Consider the following 18,797-nt stretch of genomic DNA (forward strand, 5'->3'; position numbering starts at 1 on the left):
GATGCTAATTGCTTCAAGTCCCAAAGAAACAACTGGCAAACAAAATTAGCACTTGGAGGAAAAACCCTTCTAGTTATCAAGTTAGGTAAATGTTTATTCTTTTTAAAGTGTTAGTAAGAGATTAAGGAAGAGGTGGTTGGCTGTGTGCCAACAATAATACATACAACAATTATATACATGCATACATATATATATATATATATACATATATATATATATACACATACATATATCCCATTATCACTGCTTTTAAGAAATAAGAAAACTGAGAAACAACAGGGAATTCTATTTTGTATTAATGTTTTGCAATTACTTTAAAGTTGAATAGGGTTTCATAAAAACAAATGAGCCTGTGTTCCTACATCTGCCAATAATTTTCACAGTTTACGGTAAGAGCAGTGAAGTTTTTTCATTTGGACTTTGAAGAGAAAAGGGCATGTGACTCATGAAGGTAGGCCATAGATATACTAAATTCTTATATGTACTGAATTTCTGAGTTTGGAATAATTACTCAAAATCTGTTTCTCATGTTGATAACCTTTAAAGTAATAGTTTTATTAACCTTTAGAGTTGTGTTGAGTTCACATTTCTGAAATTGGTAAGATTAAGAATTTGCATATAAAAATACTGAAAGAAAAAAAGATTGTTGTGTCTTTTTTTTTGTCATAGCTTGGGAATTATTTTAGAAAGTCAATGCCCCTTCCATTTATTGATATGCAAATGAGCAATGGCTTTTTACACTTAAAAGAGGACCAGCAGCAAATTTTCTTTACCAGAGCATCTTTTATCACAGTTAAATTCTGTAAGTTGCCTTATGTATTCCATTTGCTTTTGCCAGAAGACAAGAAATATGCAGTTTTTGTATCACGAAGAGTACTAATGTATAAAAGTGAAATGTCACTCTATAAAATAGAAATCAATAAGAATTCAATATGTTTAAAATCATTTCAAAGGAATCACCATTATGTAACAGTTCTATTACTATCCATCAAAATTATTTCCAAGGGGTAAGCCAAAGAACTAATTTAGATATAGAGCAAGCAGTTTCAAAGATAAGAGACCGCTACAGCAAGAAACAAATCAACAAACATCTCATTATTGCTGTCAAAACAAAATCAAAGTTAGAAAGTTTATTATTTCAGGGGCGCCTAGGAGGCTCAGTTGGTTGTGTCCGACTTTGATTCAGGTCATGATCTCATGGTTTGTGGGTTCAAGCTACGCTTCGGGCCCATGTGCTGACAGCTCAGAGCCTGGAGCTTGCTTCTGATTCTGTGCCTGGCTCTCTGCCCTTCCCCCGCTCACACTCTTATCTCTCTCAAAAAATAAACACTAAAAAAAAAAAAGCTTATTATTTCAATAACACCTAATTCTGTTACAACCAACAGAATTTCAGTAATAACATACACCTCTATTATTTCTTTAAACCATTGATCTCTCTTCTGAAATATATATATGAAAACATACTTTGAAAAATGTTTATTTTTGAAATTTTTATCAGTTATTTTTGCAATTGTTCTGGTTTAAAATATAGGTAAAGTAACATACCCAAAATTCACTTTAAGGGAAAGGATATATGGGGGGACGTTGAAGAGACAGACACATATTCTCCAGAAATCTGACACCAAGGTACAAGGAGAGCCCGCCACAATTCCCAATCAAGTGAGACATGCCACAGATATTAAGATACCAAGAACAAAGATACTCAACAGTCCATTCAAATCTGTGCACCAACTGTCAAAAGGCATAAGGCCTAACTTAAGATTGAAGTGTTTCTCACATGGGCAGCTCTATGCAGGGAACAGATCAGCTGAGAAGTATTTACTTAATGACAATTAACGTTTCCCCGGAACAACTCCTGGGGACCCGCTAGTATTTAAATACAATTTTGCACGAACTAATAATTTTCCATATTGACTTTAAAGACAATTTCAGTAATACCTCATTTATCTGACAGGATAAAAAAAGGGGGCAATGAGGGATTGAACGTGACTAGATATTCTCGATAGCATAGGTTTTCTTAAAGCACTAGAAACAATTTAATTTAAACCACGTGTATTGATTTTCTTTCTGAAATAGCACCAGTTTCTCTGCCTTGAACTAATCAAACATAGTATAGTTTAACCTATTCCTAATGACCCAGAGGCATTTGATAATCAAAAGCCATAATACCAAGATGTCCCTAGGAGCTTAGAAGTACTTAGTATCCTTCATGCTACAATAAATAATCATGGCCTACTATGTTCCTGAATTCCTTGGAGTCTAATTAATCTGCATGGTGCTCATGATTGATCTTTTTGCCATCCCTCCTTGTTGCCGCAACCGTCCTATGGCACTGCTTGAATATATATATTCACACACCTCCCTTTGAGTTATCTTACCACATTAGCCTGGGAAACCAACCAACCAATATTTTTAATGGATGCATAAAATAAGAGGAAAGAACCTCAGAATATGCTAAAACAACTCCGATACTTGGGGGCATTTACTTCATGTGAAGGCCATTTGCCTACTTTCCTAGTTTCCTTAATATTTTGGATATATGAGTTTACCAGATAAGTGAACTATTATTGCATTCTACATTCTTTGTATAAATTTTAGGCATTGCTCTTCATACTTAATGGAAAGTGAGGATATCTGTTGATAATACTCATCACAGTATCTGCCTATATATCCTGCATTCAAAATAAGGTTAGAATACAAAAACCCCAGGAATTCATAACTCCATGCAAGTAATAAATAGATAAAATAAATGGGGAAGAAGGGAGTGCTCTTGTTTATGGTGGAATGTTGAAGGCCAACAGGTAAGCGTGGAGGGTGTGCTGCAGTTAGACAATCATCATTTTGCAACCATTGTGGCAAAGATTGGGTAAGACAAAAACCATCAATGGATGCTAAATGTAAGGAGAAATTTTGATGAGGAACAGGACATTTGCATCATCTTACAGTTCTTCCTATAGACTCCCTATTAGTTGCAAGGAAGGAAAAATGCTAATTATACACTAGAGAAACTGGACAAAATCTTGACCAGGTAACCAAAATTAACATCACGAATGAGGGACAGACAAACATTGTTTGCCTTGAGATGTGATTCCCAGAGGACACAGCACCGAATGAGAAAATGAGGAAGTCTAATGAGGAATCTAATGAAGAAATATCAGATCCCAAATGAAGAACATTCTGGGTTTTGTTTTGTTTTTTAATTGAGGGCGGAGGTGCTCGGCAGTTGTATTCTTCAAAGATGTCAATGCCATAAAAGACAAAAGCTATGAACATATTCCAGCTGAAGAGCCATGACAAGTAAATGCAATGTGAAATACTACACTGTTACCTTTACTGGAGGGAAAAATAATTCTTTTTTTTTTTTTTCAACGTTTATTTATTTTTGGGACAGAGAGAGACAGAGCATGAACGGGGGAGGGGCAGAGAGAGAGGGAGACACAGAATTGGAAACAGGCTCCAGGCTCTGAGCCATCAGCCCAGAGCCTGACGCGGGGCTCGAACTCACGGACCGCGAGATCGTGACCTGGCTGAAGTCGGACGCTTAACCGACTGCGCCACCCAGGCGCCCCAAGGGAAAAATAATTCTATAGAGCACATCATTGGGTTAATTGGCAAACAGATTAGATAAAAGTATCAATGTTAAAATCACTGAAGTGGGTTACTATACTGTGGTTATGTCCCTAAATGCTGCAGTATTTAGGAGTAAAAGACTAGGAGGTGTGCATGGCTGAGAAATACACAGAGAGCAAAGAGAAAACATAATAAATAGGTAAAATGTTAATAAGTGATGCTGGAAAGGTGTGTTTGGGTTTATTCCTTGTAAACGTCTATAAATTTGAAATTATTTCCAAATAAAAAGCTTTTTTTTAATGTTAGAATTTCAAAAAAGCAGCTGCAGAAGTCACCCATAGACCCTAATGTTACAATTATTTTAAATGACCACCTTACTGCCTAATCCCACAGGCTTTGTTGACTCCTCCCCTGAAATTGTCTCATCTCTTGGGGTAAAATTTTAGAAACAATGCATTTTATAACTGAAGACTCATCTTATCCAACTTTTTTATCTTATGAATGAGGAAACTAAACCCTAGAGATTCAAGATTTACCCAGAATCCCTTAACCAGTTAGCAGGATGGCACAATCTTGATTCTACTTCCCTATCAATAGCTGATAAACTGCTACTGCCCAGTTTCTCTCATTTCCCCTTTCCCCCCTTTCTATCTCTCAGTTTTCTATGGGCCTGTATTCTCTCCTATCTATCTATCTATCTATCTATCTATCTATCATCTATCTATCATAGATCTCTATCTATGATCATACAGGGGACTTAGGTAGTCTTACTGTTTCAGTGATCACTGCTCCACTGTAATTCTCACTCAGACTTACAATTGCCTCCATGACATCTGTATGAGGATAGTCCATCCTCTACACGTTTAAACCTCTACATGTTCAATCTCTATGTGTTTAAAACTGAACTAGCCAAAGAAGAAAAAAATTAAAATAGCTAATAAAACCTATGAAAATAGGTCCGTCCTTACTGATGGAGACTAAACAAGATTATGTTTTGCCTCAAAGACTGACCAATCAAAAAGATCTATAATATTCAAGTTTAGCCAAGGTGTGGGCAGTAGGCTCTCTCATAAACTGATGGTAGGAGTATAAAATGAACGTATCTCTTCGTTGGACAATGTGCCAAAAGCAAGGAAAAATTTACATGTACGTACCTTTGACCCAGCAATTTCACACATAGATACTTGTCCTACAAAAATGCTGTGACGAAGTTCAAGGAGATATACGGGACTGCTCATTAAATATTGTCTGTAATAGCAAAAATTGAAATACTAAATGCCCATCAATATGGGAGTAGGTAAATGCAGTTATATTGCTTCCTTACAACATAAAGATAGCCCTATGTGGGGGCGCCTGGGTGGCGCAGTCGGTTGGGCGTCCGACTTCAGCCAGGTCACGATCTCGCGGTCCGGGAGTTCGAGCCCCGCATCAGGCTCTGGGCTGATGGCTCAGAGCCTGGAGCCTGTTTCCGATTCTGTGTCTCCCTCTCTCTCTGCCCTTCCCCCGTTCATGCTCTGTCTCTCTCTGTCCCAAAAATAAATAAAACGTTGAAAAAAAAATTAAAAAAAAAAAAAAAAAGATAGCCCTATGTGAACCAATATGGAAGAAAGCCCAAGCAAGTTGAAGAGACCTGTGTCCACTAGTGTTCCATTGCCTTTTCTGGGTTGGCATACATAGAAATCAGCCTGGAAAGCTATGCAAACAAACTATCACAGTGGTTTTAGCCAAAGAATATGGAACTGGGGGTGGGAAAGGGGACCCTCAGTTTTCTACTTTATATAGTTCCATTGTTTGCTATTGCTGTGTTTTTTGTTAGAAGTATGCATACCTTTATAAAAGTGACAACAACAGTGTTGCTTTCTTTCTAACTTGAAAATTTTGAATTCCTTCATCCCCATTCCCGCCAACACCACTTCCCATCATTCCTTCTCCCTCCCAAGCTTTAGAATCACCACTGACCCTTTTCTTTTCTCTCCTTTATTATTTATCCATTTAGTTCTGATCCTTACAATTTCTTGCAGGATTTTTTTTTTTCTTTTGCAAATATTAGCCCGAACTATATACATAGAAAAGTACTCTTACTTGATCTCTTAGGTTTAACTACTCTCCAGAGATTTTTTTCCTTTTTTATACAAGTATTCCTACGCCATTTTCATTGTGTCACACATCTTCCCCACCCCACTCAAAAATCCCCAGTTGTTCCTTGTGATTTACCAAGGTGACATCCAGAGACTTCTATAACCTCAGCTTACCTACCAATTCACCTCATCTCCACTCCACACACTAGCCAGGTCATCCTTTGATTGATTCGTTCAAAAAACAAACACGTATTTCTCCTCATAAGCACCAGTTATTGACCTGCTCCTATCATTCCATTCCAGCACACCTTTGCCCTGTCCCTCTTGTCTGTCTGTTCTAAAACTCTTTAGGGCCTGACTTAAGACCCACCTCTGCTCCTTCCATGAAGTTATACCTATTGCTGACATCTCCCTTCTCCAAACCCCTACTGAGATTATCATTGATATCACTCTCTAACTTTGAAAATTTATTTTATCATGACTTAGGATTTTACCAATATGTGCATTTCTTATATTCCCCAATCTACTGAAGCTCCTGGAGAGCACAATGCAGTCACTCTCTTCTCTCTCTCTCTCTCTCTTGCGCTCTCTGGATTCATGTTTGTTGAGCATTTATAGTAAACAGACAACACATTAAATGCCTAGCCTACGTCATTTCATTTTGTTCTCACAGCAGCCCTGAAATGTAGATATTTTTACATTTTGCAAATGAGGCTTAGAGAAGTTGGACGGCTTGCCCAGGGTCCCGCTGCTAGGCCCTCACAAAGCTGGGAATTCAATCCAGGAGGTCTGACTCAGTCTCCGGACTATCCTGTCTCCCTATAAAACCGTGCTTCTTATATATTCTTTTCAATGAGCAGCACAATAGCACGTACACTAATGAGGCTTGGAAAATACTTGTTAAATATAATGTACTTTATGCTAACAATGAACAATCTGACATGTAATACCCATACGTGTTTAATTTAAGAATAGTCTTCTCTAGAATTTGGTTATAGAAGCTTGTTCAGGAGTCCCAGGGTAAAACGGCTTTCAAAAACCTAAATACTTTTACAATAATGGGAAAAGTTAAACAGAAAAAAATGGCATTAGGTTGAATTCCTCATTTTATCCACCCAAGTATATTAAAAAATATAACGCAGGAGATAATTTTCTACCATAGTAGCACAGTTATAGAGTTGGTTATCACATTACAGATGGGAAAAGCTTACTGCAGAAGCCACTGCGTCCACTTTTCTGGAGAGATGCAATTCTATCTGCGGTTTCACATTCCAGAAAGAAATATTCTTACTCCTTCCGGAAATTAGTAACATAAGCATCTTAAAGCACTTTTGTTAGAACAACTAATACACTTTATGTAATTTTTACTGTATTTAATTGAGACTTCATTTAGCAAGACAGATTTTCTTCATTATGACTTAATCCTGCATACACAAATTTGAAACTCACTGTTGAATACTGGCAATTATATCTGTCTTTAAAAGTCACTGTATCTATAACACAGTCATTATTTAAGAGCATTCCACTTGAGAAAGTACATTGGTGGCAAAATTAGTTACAGATGGATTTTCAAAGTGTGACTCCAGTTAGAAAACGTGACTTTAGGGGTACCTGGGTGGCTCAGTCGGTTGAGCGTCCGACTCTTGATTTCAGTTCAGGTCATGATTCCAGGGTCGTGGGATCAAGCCCCGTGTTAGGCTTGTGCTGAGTGTGAAGCCTGCTTAAGATTCTCTGTCTCTCTCTCTCTCTCTCTCTCTCTCTCTGCTCCCCTCCCCTACTCAAGCTCTCTCTCTCTCAAAAAAAAAAAAAAAAAGAAAGAAAAGAAGAAAGAAAATATGACTTCAAAAATAAGAACAGCCTGATACGTTACTTTTCAAAAAATTGTTTTAAATTTACTGATATGTGCCATAATATAAACATAACTAGCATCCACACTGAAACTAAAAACCACTTCAAAAACTAATGGGCTTTAGGGCTGAGTTATATCTAAACATAAATATTGCTTATGTTTCAGTATTTTTATTTCCTTTCAACATTATTAATTTTGAAATATAACCACAAGAGGGGCAGGGCTTCTGATAGATTAAAAACATATTTATTGACCACCTTCTAACCTCGGTAAACTGAATATACATGTTTATAAAATTACAATTTATAAAATTACAATAAAGAATGAAAAGAATGGAAGAGGAGATGATAACAAATAAAAAATTTTGGAAGATAGAAAAGATAAATAGATTTAACCAAGCAGAGAAAAGTAAAATTAACTATTGAGGGGAAAGACAAACACAAGTCAGCTGATTCCCACATCAGAATTCTGGAAAGTTGAAGAACGGAGACACTGGGACTGAGAAAAGTGAGGATGAAAAATGTCTTCTAAAATGGAAAGGAGAGCCTGGGCGGCACAGTGGGTTAAGCATCTGACTCTGGGTTTTGGCTCAGGTCATGATCGGGTTTGTGAGATCCAGCCCCCTGTCAGGCTCTGTGCTGACAGCATGGAACCTGTTTGGGATCCTCTCTCACCCTCTCTCTCTGTTCCTCCCCCTCCCCACTCTCTCTCAAAATAAATAAATAAACATTAAAGTTAAAAAAAAAATGGAATTGGAGAAAAGTCTGCATAAGAACAGTTGGTTGGACACAGAGCTCCTATCCCCACCGCAAGCTTCCATCTCTTCCCAACACCCCAAAGGGAGAATGGACTTTGGTGTTTTGGGTTTGTTTTTTTTGAGATAGAGAAGGCACAACTGAGCAAGGGACAAAGGGAGGGGAGAGAGAGAGAGAGAAGCAGGGCTCACCCAAAGCAGGGCTCAAGCTCACCCCATGCGGGACTTGAACTCACGAACCGTGAGATCATGACCTGAGCTGAAGTCAGATGCTTAACAACTGAGCCACCAAGGCGTCCCGGACTTTTGTTCTATGGAGAATGAAACTAGAAAGATTGAGGAGAGTTATCTGACTTTTAATACGAACAATCAGTCAAGGACACCAAACATTTTAGGTAAGTCTCTAAAATGAAAGGCAGAAGCAACGGGAAATTTTTTAAAAGTTTAATCAACATGTATAGCAAGATATAATATTGCATTTGTTAAATAAGACTAGGATACCATGAAAAAGTTACAATCTGTAAGAGAAAAGGCTGTTACAAATTAAAAATATTACGGCCGGTATAAAGGTGTTAGCAGGAGGTTGGAAGACAAAATTGAGGAAATTCCCCAGCAAGTAAAAGACTCTAGACCTAACCATATCATAACTCTATACTGACCTAAAAGTGTGGGCAAACCAGTGCTATTTGAAACTACTGCTTGGAGAAAAACTGGTACAATTTCTACAGGGGGAAGTTTGGCAGTTTCTTTCAAAATTAAATATATATATATATATATATATATATATATATATATATATATATATATATATTAAAGGGAATATATATATATTCCCTTTAATCCAGAAATTCCATTTCTAGGAGTTTTATCCTACAGATAAACTCATTTGTATATAAAAAGATGTATGTATATTCAAGGATAGTAATCGCAGAGGCTGGATATATATTAAATGTCATCAGGTGGAAACTGGTCCAAAAAAATTACATTACATCCATACAATAGAATACTACAGAGCCATGAAAAAAATGAGATCATTCTAGATGTACTCGGATGGAATGACTTCTAAAGTATACTGAAAAAAGCATGATGTGGAGCTGTATGTTTATCCACAGTCCAGTAGGATATATCAGAAGGATGCTGGTGGCTAGGGGTACTGTTGAAAGAGAGACTAACTTTACGCTGTTTGCCTTTTTGGGTCTTTTAAATTTTATATCTTTTTTTTTTTTTTTAATGTTTATTTATTTTTGAGACAGAGAGACAGAGAGACAGAGAGAGAGAGACAAAGCACAAACAGGGGAGGGGCAGAGAGAGAGGGAGACACAGAATCTGAAGCAGGTCCCAGGCTCTGAGCTGTCAGCACGGAGCCCAACTTGGGGCTTGGACCCAAGGTCCACGAGATTATGACCTGAACTGAAGTCGGATGCTTAACCAACTGAGCCACCCAGGTGCCCCCAAATTTTATATCTGTTTTTAAAATTTGTTTTTAATGTTTATTTACTTTTTGAGGAGAAAGAGACAGAGAGAGACAGAATGTGAGTGGGGGAGGAGCAGAGAGAGACAGGGAGACACAGAATCCAAAGCAGGCCCCAGGCTCTGAGCTGTCAGCACAGAGCCTGACTCGGGGCTCGAACTCATGAACCATGAGATCAATACCTCAGCTGAAGTCAGACACTTAACCAACTGAGCCACCCAGGCGCCCCTATATCTGTTTTTTGAAAATTACTTTTTACTCTACTGAGTCTATGCCTCCATTTGTTGTTATTACAAATCTTAATATCCAATCAAAATACATTTCGTAACTCTCCTCTGACTCATTCCTGAATCCATCAGCATTTTTTTGGTTGAAATGCCCTAAATTAGATCCTGTACTACAATAAACAATGCTCTTGAATATAACATTTTATTATAATCAATGACTATACACCCTTTCCTATTTTTGGTTTTCAATTATAGAGCAATGCTGATGGCATATGATATTCTTTCATATTCATAGTGTGTGTGCCTCTTAACCCATGCTTCTGCCGTCACCCATACCTTCCGCTAAAATGTGACCTCAAGTGACAATGAACCAGAAAATGTTCCTCCCCTGACAACCAGGAGTGAAGACCTAGGCCAGGCTGAACCTTGTGCTTCTCCCAGGAATTTGGAATAAGTTCACAGAAACATTCAGTTGGCCTTGGGAGACAAACTGCCAAGTTGTGTAGCACTGAATGTCTGGCCGAACACACACAAGTAAGCAAGGAAAGGAAGCCGGTCTCCAGAACGGAGTACAAAAATGATGAGGACAAGGACAGAAGCCACATGAGAGAGAACTCCCGACTTCACAATACAGGCCCGTTGGCCTTGCTTCCCTTTATGTCCTGGTGGTTGTCTGCCACGTCTGCTTCTTAAGCTACTGGGAGTTCTTCTCTACTTCTTATACCTACCATTTCCTAGGTAAAATATGAACAATGAAACGTAGACTATTGTCAAGCCTTCTTACTCACAACTAATCTTTTATTAATACTTCTCAGTGTTTATCTTGGCATAAGTAATATACTGGTGAACTGGGAGTTAGTCATCATTCTCCCAGTAAACCACAATCAACAACTCAACTCTCTACATCCAGTTTCTTTCACTCTAAAAATAGGATGACAGGGGTGCCTGGATGGCTCAGTCGGTTAAGCATCCGACTTTGGCTCAGGTCACGATCTCATGGTTCGTGAGTTCGAGCCTGTGTCGAGCTCTGTGCTGACAGCTCAGTGCCTGGAGCCTGCTTTGGATTTTGTGTCTCCCTCTCTCTCTGTGCCTCCCCCCACTCGCACTCTGTCTCTCTCTCTCAAAAGTAAATAAACATTAAAAATAAATAAATAAACAAATAAATAAAAATAGGATAACACTATTCACCCTACCTTCTTCATATCATTTTTCTGAAGATTAAATAACATTATAAAGCCCAAAAATAAAAAAGCTTTTATATTTTTTTATGTTTTTAAATGTCAGCTATTATAAGGAATATTGTCATGTGTTAAAATGTTAGTTTTTTTAAGATTTTTTTTTGAGAGAGAGAGAGCATAAGTGGGGGAGAGTGGCAGAGGAGGAGAGAGAAAGAAAGAGAAAGAGAAAGAGAGAGAGAGAGAATTTCAAGCAGGTTCCATGCCCAGCACAGAGCCCAATGTGGGGTTCAATCCCACAACCCTGGGATCATGGCCTGAGCCAAAATCAAGTCAGACCCTCAACCAACTGAGCCACCCAGGCACCCCTAAAATGTTAATTTCTGAGCATTTCTCCCAAACACTGAAGTTGATTTAAATGTTTAGCTCTAGCTTACAGTCATAGTATCTCCATTTTTTTCCCTTTGTTTACAAATTGCTGCCCAGGGTCATCAGGTCAATGCTTAGGTTAGGTTGTGTTTATCTTGTTCCAGACTTGTGTCCTGGCACCATCTTTCAAATGTCTTCTAATGCTCTGCTCCACCAGCCCCTCTTTGCCTTGCCCTCCCCATGTCAAGGTCAGGCTCCTGGAAAGTGAACTGTGTCTGTGTTGCCTGGAAAAGGAATTCAGACAAATTTACCCGGGCAGCATCTAACCAACACATCTATTCTTTTCAAAGCTATCTATGTGATAAACCCATGTCAGGTTTGAAACTCACATTATAAAATTTCACTCTCCTGTTAAATCCCTGCTGTACGAGGGAGGCAGCCACCTGGTGGTATCCAAAAATTTAATCATCCTTCAATCTCCATCTTTCTTCAGAAAGGACAAAGCCCTACCCTGTTCTTATAAACATGGGCTCTTACCTAACTTCTTTTCGTTTGATATTTATTTCAATTTGATGTTACTTGCATACATCTATTTCCCATTACTCAAGCTATCAGTGTGATTTTCTCAGGCTTCATGTAACTCCCTGGGGACAACCAAACAGGTTGTCAATGAAATACGAATGAAGGTTTCAAATGAAATATGAATCCTATTCAATTAACCATATAAAATGTGTTATATAATCAGAAAACAGAAGTCAGATCTAAAAATACTATTCAACATCTAGGACAAGAGTTGGAGACAAAAAGTCAGGAAGAAGATGAAATCTTCAGGTAAAGAATTTGACTACTAAGATAGTAGTATTTGTTTTCTACAGAGAGCCTTCCAACATAACCCATCCTATAGTGGGATTTATAAAAAACTTCCGTTTCCTCCCTGAATGTTATCAGGAAGAAAGTAAAAATGTAGCCAATGTAAAAATGAACCATAAACTTGAAAATTTTAACATGTTAAAAATCTCTGTTCCTAAAAAAGAAATGTGTTACAAGAGGGGAAAAAAAAAAATGGAAGAAGAGGAGTGGAGAAAGTAATTGTCCAGACACATAAGTGCTCATGTAGTTAAAACAGAAATATTCTTAAAGTAGAAAATGTCAGTCTATCTGACTCACACCAGGCAGTCTCTTGCTCTATAATTTACTCCCCAAATGAGTCTTTCTACCAGTAGTGATGAGGGGTAGAGGTGCAGAGAGAAGAATGAGGGGCTGCATTGATGAAAGTTCTGTAGTTTAGCTAGGGAATTTAGAAAATTCCCATTCTGATTCATCTCTTGCCCATTTGGTAGCGTATCCTTAGCCTCTGTATCCTGACTCAATTTCTCATCCCGCAAAGCCCAGGCAGGCCTACTCCTAATACCAATTACAGCCCCAGGAGGCCCTTCCAAGAACAACAAGATCTCCCTCATAGTCATTACATCTGGTATCTGGGTTCCATTGTGCTCCAGACTAACCCAATTTTCTTTTCTTTTCTTTTCTTTTCTTTTCTCTTCTTTTCTTTTCTTTTCTTTTCTTTTCTTTTCTTTTCTTTTCTTTTCTTTTCTTTTCTTTCCTTTCCTTTCCTTTCCTTTCCTTTTTTCTTTTCTTCCTCTTTCTTTCTTTCTTTCTTTCTTTCTTTCTTTCATGTACTTAATAGAACTTCTGGAAACCATTGTGTTACCAACTGGCAATGCCTTTTCTATGGCACTTACTACCTTGTATTTTGTTAATATTTAACTTCTTTTAAGAAGACTTTAAGCTCTTTGAGGATGAGATCTGCAAATGTACAGTCCTTCCTTACCAATATCCCAGTGTTTTGCATAGAGAAGGTTATCATTAGTTATATAATGAATCAAGATGAACAATGACAATGGGCAAGTCGCTTTTCCAAAGCCTTTGAATTAAAATTTTTGTAGTAAGCCAGAAACTCCTCTAAAATCCCTGTCATCACTCACTTTCTCTTTTACCACCTTTCTTATTTACTTAACTTTTATTAGTGATACAATGGTGTTTACCATGAGTACAAGAAATGCTTTTATGCTGTAATTTTTCCTAAGATATATTACAAGCAGCTTCTTTCTCTTCCCAGCTAGTTTCTAAATCTCTTGAAAGTGGGGACCGTGCCTTCAATCTCATAACACCATTCATACATCATTCTGTGCACAATATTGATCAATGTTGACCAAGTGCTTTCCACAGACCAGGTACTTTCTAAGCACTTTAATCATTTAATCATTTAACCCTGATGGCAGCCCTACAGAAGAGGTGGCTCAGGTGACACAGCTAGAAAGTGACAGCACCAGGATTTGATTCAAGGCAGTCTTGTTATAGGCACATGGTCTTGACCACTCCACTTTACTGCCTCCTATATAGAAAGCATTACAGTGGCTTCCTGAACAACTGGTTTAATCAAAAATGTTTATTAAAGGCGTAAGTTTTGGTAAACAACACTTTGTAATATGGTCAGGAAGCAGAGATGTTTCTTCTCCATTGGCTGTAACCTTTATATTACGAACACATCCCCTTTCCTATTATCATGCGATTCTGTTTTTCATGGAAATCTCACACTACCACCGAGTTATCCATAACACCACAACCTTTTTAAACTATGGTTATTTCTGACACTAGTGTACCTCTCAGAATACCAAACCCAAAGTTCCTAGCTGCCTCACACAGGAAAGCAACATCAGACTTAACCTGAAGCTGAGTCTCAGCTCTGCCCCTTACCAACTATGGGACCTCAGGCAAGTCACTGAAATCCTCTCAGCTTCAGCTTCTTACCAGAAACAAAAATTATTTTCTAATAAAATCTCCCCAAAAGAGTTGCCATGAAGTTCAGAGATGATGTAGGAAAGGTGGCTAGCACAGCATTTGGCCCATAGTAAAAGCTCAGTTAACATAGTTGTTATTAATCTCTTAGCAATTCACATAATTATTGTTGCATGAGAAAATCAACATAGAGGTATTCTTAAGGATCTGCCCTCTCACTAAGCCTATTGGTGCTGTTATTTCCTTGTGCTGTTGTTAAAACTTATCAGATTATTAATCTCATTGATGTTTATGACCCATTAATCAGTGAGTCAGTTCTCTTTGGATGGAACCACATATCATTGCCTTAGCTCCCTGTCTCACCAGAGAATTTACTGGGAGGTGGCTCACATTTCACCTCTCATGGTTAATCCCACAGCTGTCAAGGAGAGGAGCGTACAATGATATCATTGATCTTGGGGGATTTCTTTCAAATAAGAATAAATAAAAATCTCCCAATCACTCTTCTAATGCATAGTTGCTTATAACGGTGTCTCCTACCTGCTAAATTCCTGGAAATTCAGGGAAGATTGTAAAAACTAATCTTTATCAATGAGGAATCCTTATAATCCAGGTTGTTGTTGCAGCAACTAAAAGGAAAAGGAAAACAAATGATACTTACTAGTCTAAAATCAGGCAGTGTAGAGTAATAGAATCTTGGATTTGGAGGAGACATGAGGATCTCCCCATCTTCCTCCCCTCTTCCGCCTCCTCCCACCCGATATTTGGATTCTATTACAAAGAATGCAGGTGGTCATCTAGTCTCTGCCAGAAATGTGGACATCTGGCGACTTGAACTCTTGTTCTGAGCTGTGTCGCTAGTCCAGACAACTCAGCCACCACAAGCCCCAGTTGCTTCTATTGTGAAACACTGACTCTCTCTCTGACCTGCTGCAACTCCTGCCCTGGCCCCCACCCCATGAAACCGGCAGCCCCCAACTTACACATGGATCCTCTTCCAAAAGATCACTGAAGCCTGTTATTTGGAACTCAGAAAAGATTTCCTGTTGAAACATTATAAATGATGGTTGGGATCTCGGGTTTGCCCACAACACTCTTATTTCATTCATACTGTAGTTAAATCATGACACCAGCCCAAGAGTAAGAGGGAGGAAAAAGAATTTCTGCCCCCTTTTCTAGACCAAGTCAAACTAGACAAGGCTCTGAAAAGTGTGCTATTTATTTTGGCACACTCACTTCCTTTCGTTTCTTCTCTTCCATTTTCTAATATACTTTATTCTAGTGGCTCAAAGACTGCAACTATAGCATCTCATGCAGGCTTACTTCACTCTGCAAAGTCCTTAATGTTTTTTATCCTCTCCATCCCCCCTGTAACTCCTCCCCTTTCCCGTATTCCTAGCTCCTGCTCATCTAGTCATCAACCGCTCACCTTCTCTTCCCTTAATGAGGCATCTGCAGCCAGACAACAGAGAATAAGATTTGATTTAAATAATGCGTGAACACCTAAGCACAATAAAGAGCCAACACTTATACAGTGCTTTCCTGTGTGCCTAGCACTATACTTTTTGTTTAATGTTAATTCTTTTTTGAGAGAGAGTGAGTGGGGGAGGGGCAGAGAGCGAGGGAAACACAGAATCCAAAACAGGTCCAGACTCCGAGCTGTTAGCACAGAGCCCAATGCAGGGCCTGAACTCACGGACCACGAGATCATGACCTGAGCTGAAGTTGGATGCTTAACCGACTGAGGCACCCAGGCGCCCCGCCTAGCGCTATTCTCGGCATACATTAACTCTTTAGACCCCCAACAATCCTGGGAAAGAGGTGCTATTATTTGCACTCCACAAATGAGGAAATTGAGGCACAGAGAGGTTAAATAACTTGCCCAAGGTCAGTATGCTATAGTCAGTGATGGAGTTGGGTTTTGAATCCAGGCAGTCTAATACTGAAGACTGTGCTCTCATCCCAACCTTCCCAGGGGGGATTGATATCTAAATATGGAGTGCTCCTTAACCCAAATTAATCTCTACATTTCGAGCAGCATAACAGACAAGAGAAAATATTCAAGCAGTGAAGGAGAACACTTCAAGCAATGTGTTGGAGAACACATTCTGCGACAGGCAGACATCAAGCCAGGGTGGCAAATGCTGACGTAGGTGATGAAAATGAATGAAATGGTGAATTCAAAATGGCGACTTAGATTGTATTCTTTACACACAAGCACAACCTGTAGGAATGGTCTTCTCATCCACAGAGAAAAAGGCTCACTCCTGTTTTTTTGTTTTTTGTTTTTTTTGGTTCTCCCTTTCTAACTTTCTCTTCCTAATGTTGGTACAGATAGAGATACTAGAAATAGTTGACATTTCTCATAACATACTTCTAAGAAAGAAGGCAGTATCCTTGTGATGATAAATGGCCATCAGCCCTGGTCCATGGTGTGCAAGGCTCTCCCTATGGGAGCTGGAGAGTACATGTTTCTTGTAAAGAGGCAGCCCTTCTCAGCCCCAGGTGAAGTTTAGTTTGCAGGGAGGCAAGCAGTTTGACTCCAGAATCTAGGCTCTCAACTGCTTTGTTATACTGCCTGGGTTCAAGCGACACCTGGATCACGTTTTTAATGCACCTTATTGTAGTATATTCATTCTCATGGTGAATGGTTTCATCTATGAATAAATTAGAAAGATGTCTCTGCTTATCAGGACTCCTTCAGTTGCAAGTGCTCTAAACTGAACTCAAATGGTCTTTAAAATATACCCATGTGTGTGGGGATGTGAGACCCCAATGTCGAACCTGAACTAAAGCTAGAGGCTTAAGCAATATCATGAGGCCTCCCCTCCTCACCTCCCAGCACTTCTTCTGTTGGTGTGTGGACCTTGTCTACTCCTACACATGAGAAGGCAGTACTCCAGATGCACATTTTTCCAGCTCCACAGATCTAGCTTTGGTTGAAAAGTCCCAGGAAGGAGTTGGATTGGACCACCTTAGGTTGCATATCCTGGCCCAATCGCTTCTCTGGGGGAGTCGGATTACTTTGGTTAGCCAGGGCTAGTTTATTTACTAGGCACCATGATAGAGGGAGAGTGGGTGACAGAGTACTATGATTCACAGCCCTGCCAAACTCTGATAAAGTACGAAGGGACAGTTCTCCAAATAAAGGGTGGTTCTGGGCAATCAAAAACTATAGCTGCCCACTATAATGTTCAATGTTATGTCTAGCTTGAAAATTAGGGAAATTAGGGGTGCCTGGATGGCTCAGTCAGTTAAACGACTGACTGGCTCAGGTCATGATCTCGCGGTTGGTAAGTCGAGCCCCGCATCGGGCTCTGTGCTGACAGCTCAGAGCCTGGAGCCTGCCTCAGATTCTGTGTCTCCCTCTCTCTCTACCGTTCCTCCACTCACGCTCACTCTGTCTCTTTCTGAAAAATAAATAAACATTAAAAAACAAAAGAAAAATAGGGAAATTAGAAAGGCAAAAATTAGCTTACATTGGATAACTCAAAAAATCAAAACTAGCTTTATTTAGTGTACATTTAATTAATGTCTTTGAGATTATGATGTCTAAAAAAATGAAAAATTCAGTCAATCCTATAGACGTTTCTAAATGTTTAATTATTTTGCTGTTTTATGAAAAATATGGATAATTAACCAACTCTTTATTTTTTATCTTGATGTTTTATTATGTTTTATCTGGATGCTATATAAATTCAGTTGAATGCCATTTAGAATCTAGAACACGTAACCCTGTTTTTTTAAATCATGTAGTATTAGATTTTTTCTTTTTTTCTTTTTTTTAAGGTTATTTATCTTGAGAGAAAGATACAGGAGGGGCAGAGAGAGAGGGAGAGAGAAAGAATCCCAAGCAGGCTCCACACCATCAGCACATAGCCCCATGTCAGGCTCGAACTCATGAACTGTGAGATCATGACCTGAGCTGAAACCAAGAGTCGAATGCTTAACCAACTGAACCACCCTGGTGCCCCAAGAGTAGATTGTAATAAGTGATTTAGTGTCTTACCATAACATGTTTACTCTCAACAAGTTAGAGCTAAACTAAAGAACAAAGATGAGATAAAAATGGAGAAATTGTATTGCCATTACATTTCTATAACTGAGTTGAACAAAGAACTAAAAACAAGATATGCTCGGGGTGCCTGGGTCACTCAGTCAGTTGAGCATCTGACTCTTGGTTTCTGCTCAGGTCATGATCTTACAGGCTCATGCAATAGAGCTCCATGTCAGGCTCTGTGCCGACAGCTCAGAGCCTGCTTGGGAATTTCTCTCTCCCTCTTTCTGCCCCTTCCCTGCTCGCGCGCTCTCTCTCAAAATAAATACATAAAAATTAAAAAAGTAAAATAAAAGCAAGATATACTCTATTTAAAAGTTAGAAAAGCATTTAAGTCTTTGTACATCCTCACCATCCTGTCCTACTGTATTCAATTGGTAATTGGTACAAAGCAATACAAAGATGTCAAGGGAATTTTCTCTTCAAAGTTAATGCCTTTGCCTCCTTC

General features: G+C 38.8%; 1 long non-coding RNA gene across 1 annotated transcript; it reads right to left on the minus strand.

Moving 5' to 3' along the window:
* Positions 1-4,628: 4,628 nt before the first annotated feature.
* On the minus strand, positions 4,629-15,379 carry LOC147572656 (uncharacterized). The gene is made up of 3 exons (XR_015246413.1): positions 15,276-15,379; positions 14,833-14,921; positions 4,629-4,818 (listed from the first exon to the last, which is right to left on the minus strand). It is a non-coding gene; the product is annotated as an uncharacterized LOC147572656 (long non-coding RNA).
* Positions 15,380-18,797: the final 3,418 nt, after the last annotated feature.

This window comes from Puma concolor, chromosome E4, assembly GCF_028749965.1.
Source record: "Puma concolor isolate L17-30 chromosome E4, mPumCon1.1.hap2, whole genome shotgun sequence".
Taxonomy (NCBI): Eukaryota; Metazoa; Chordata; class Mammalia; order Carnivora; family Felidae; genus Puma; species Puma concolor.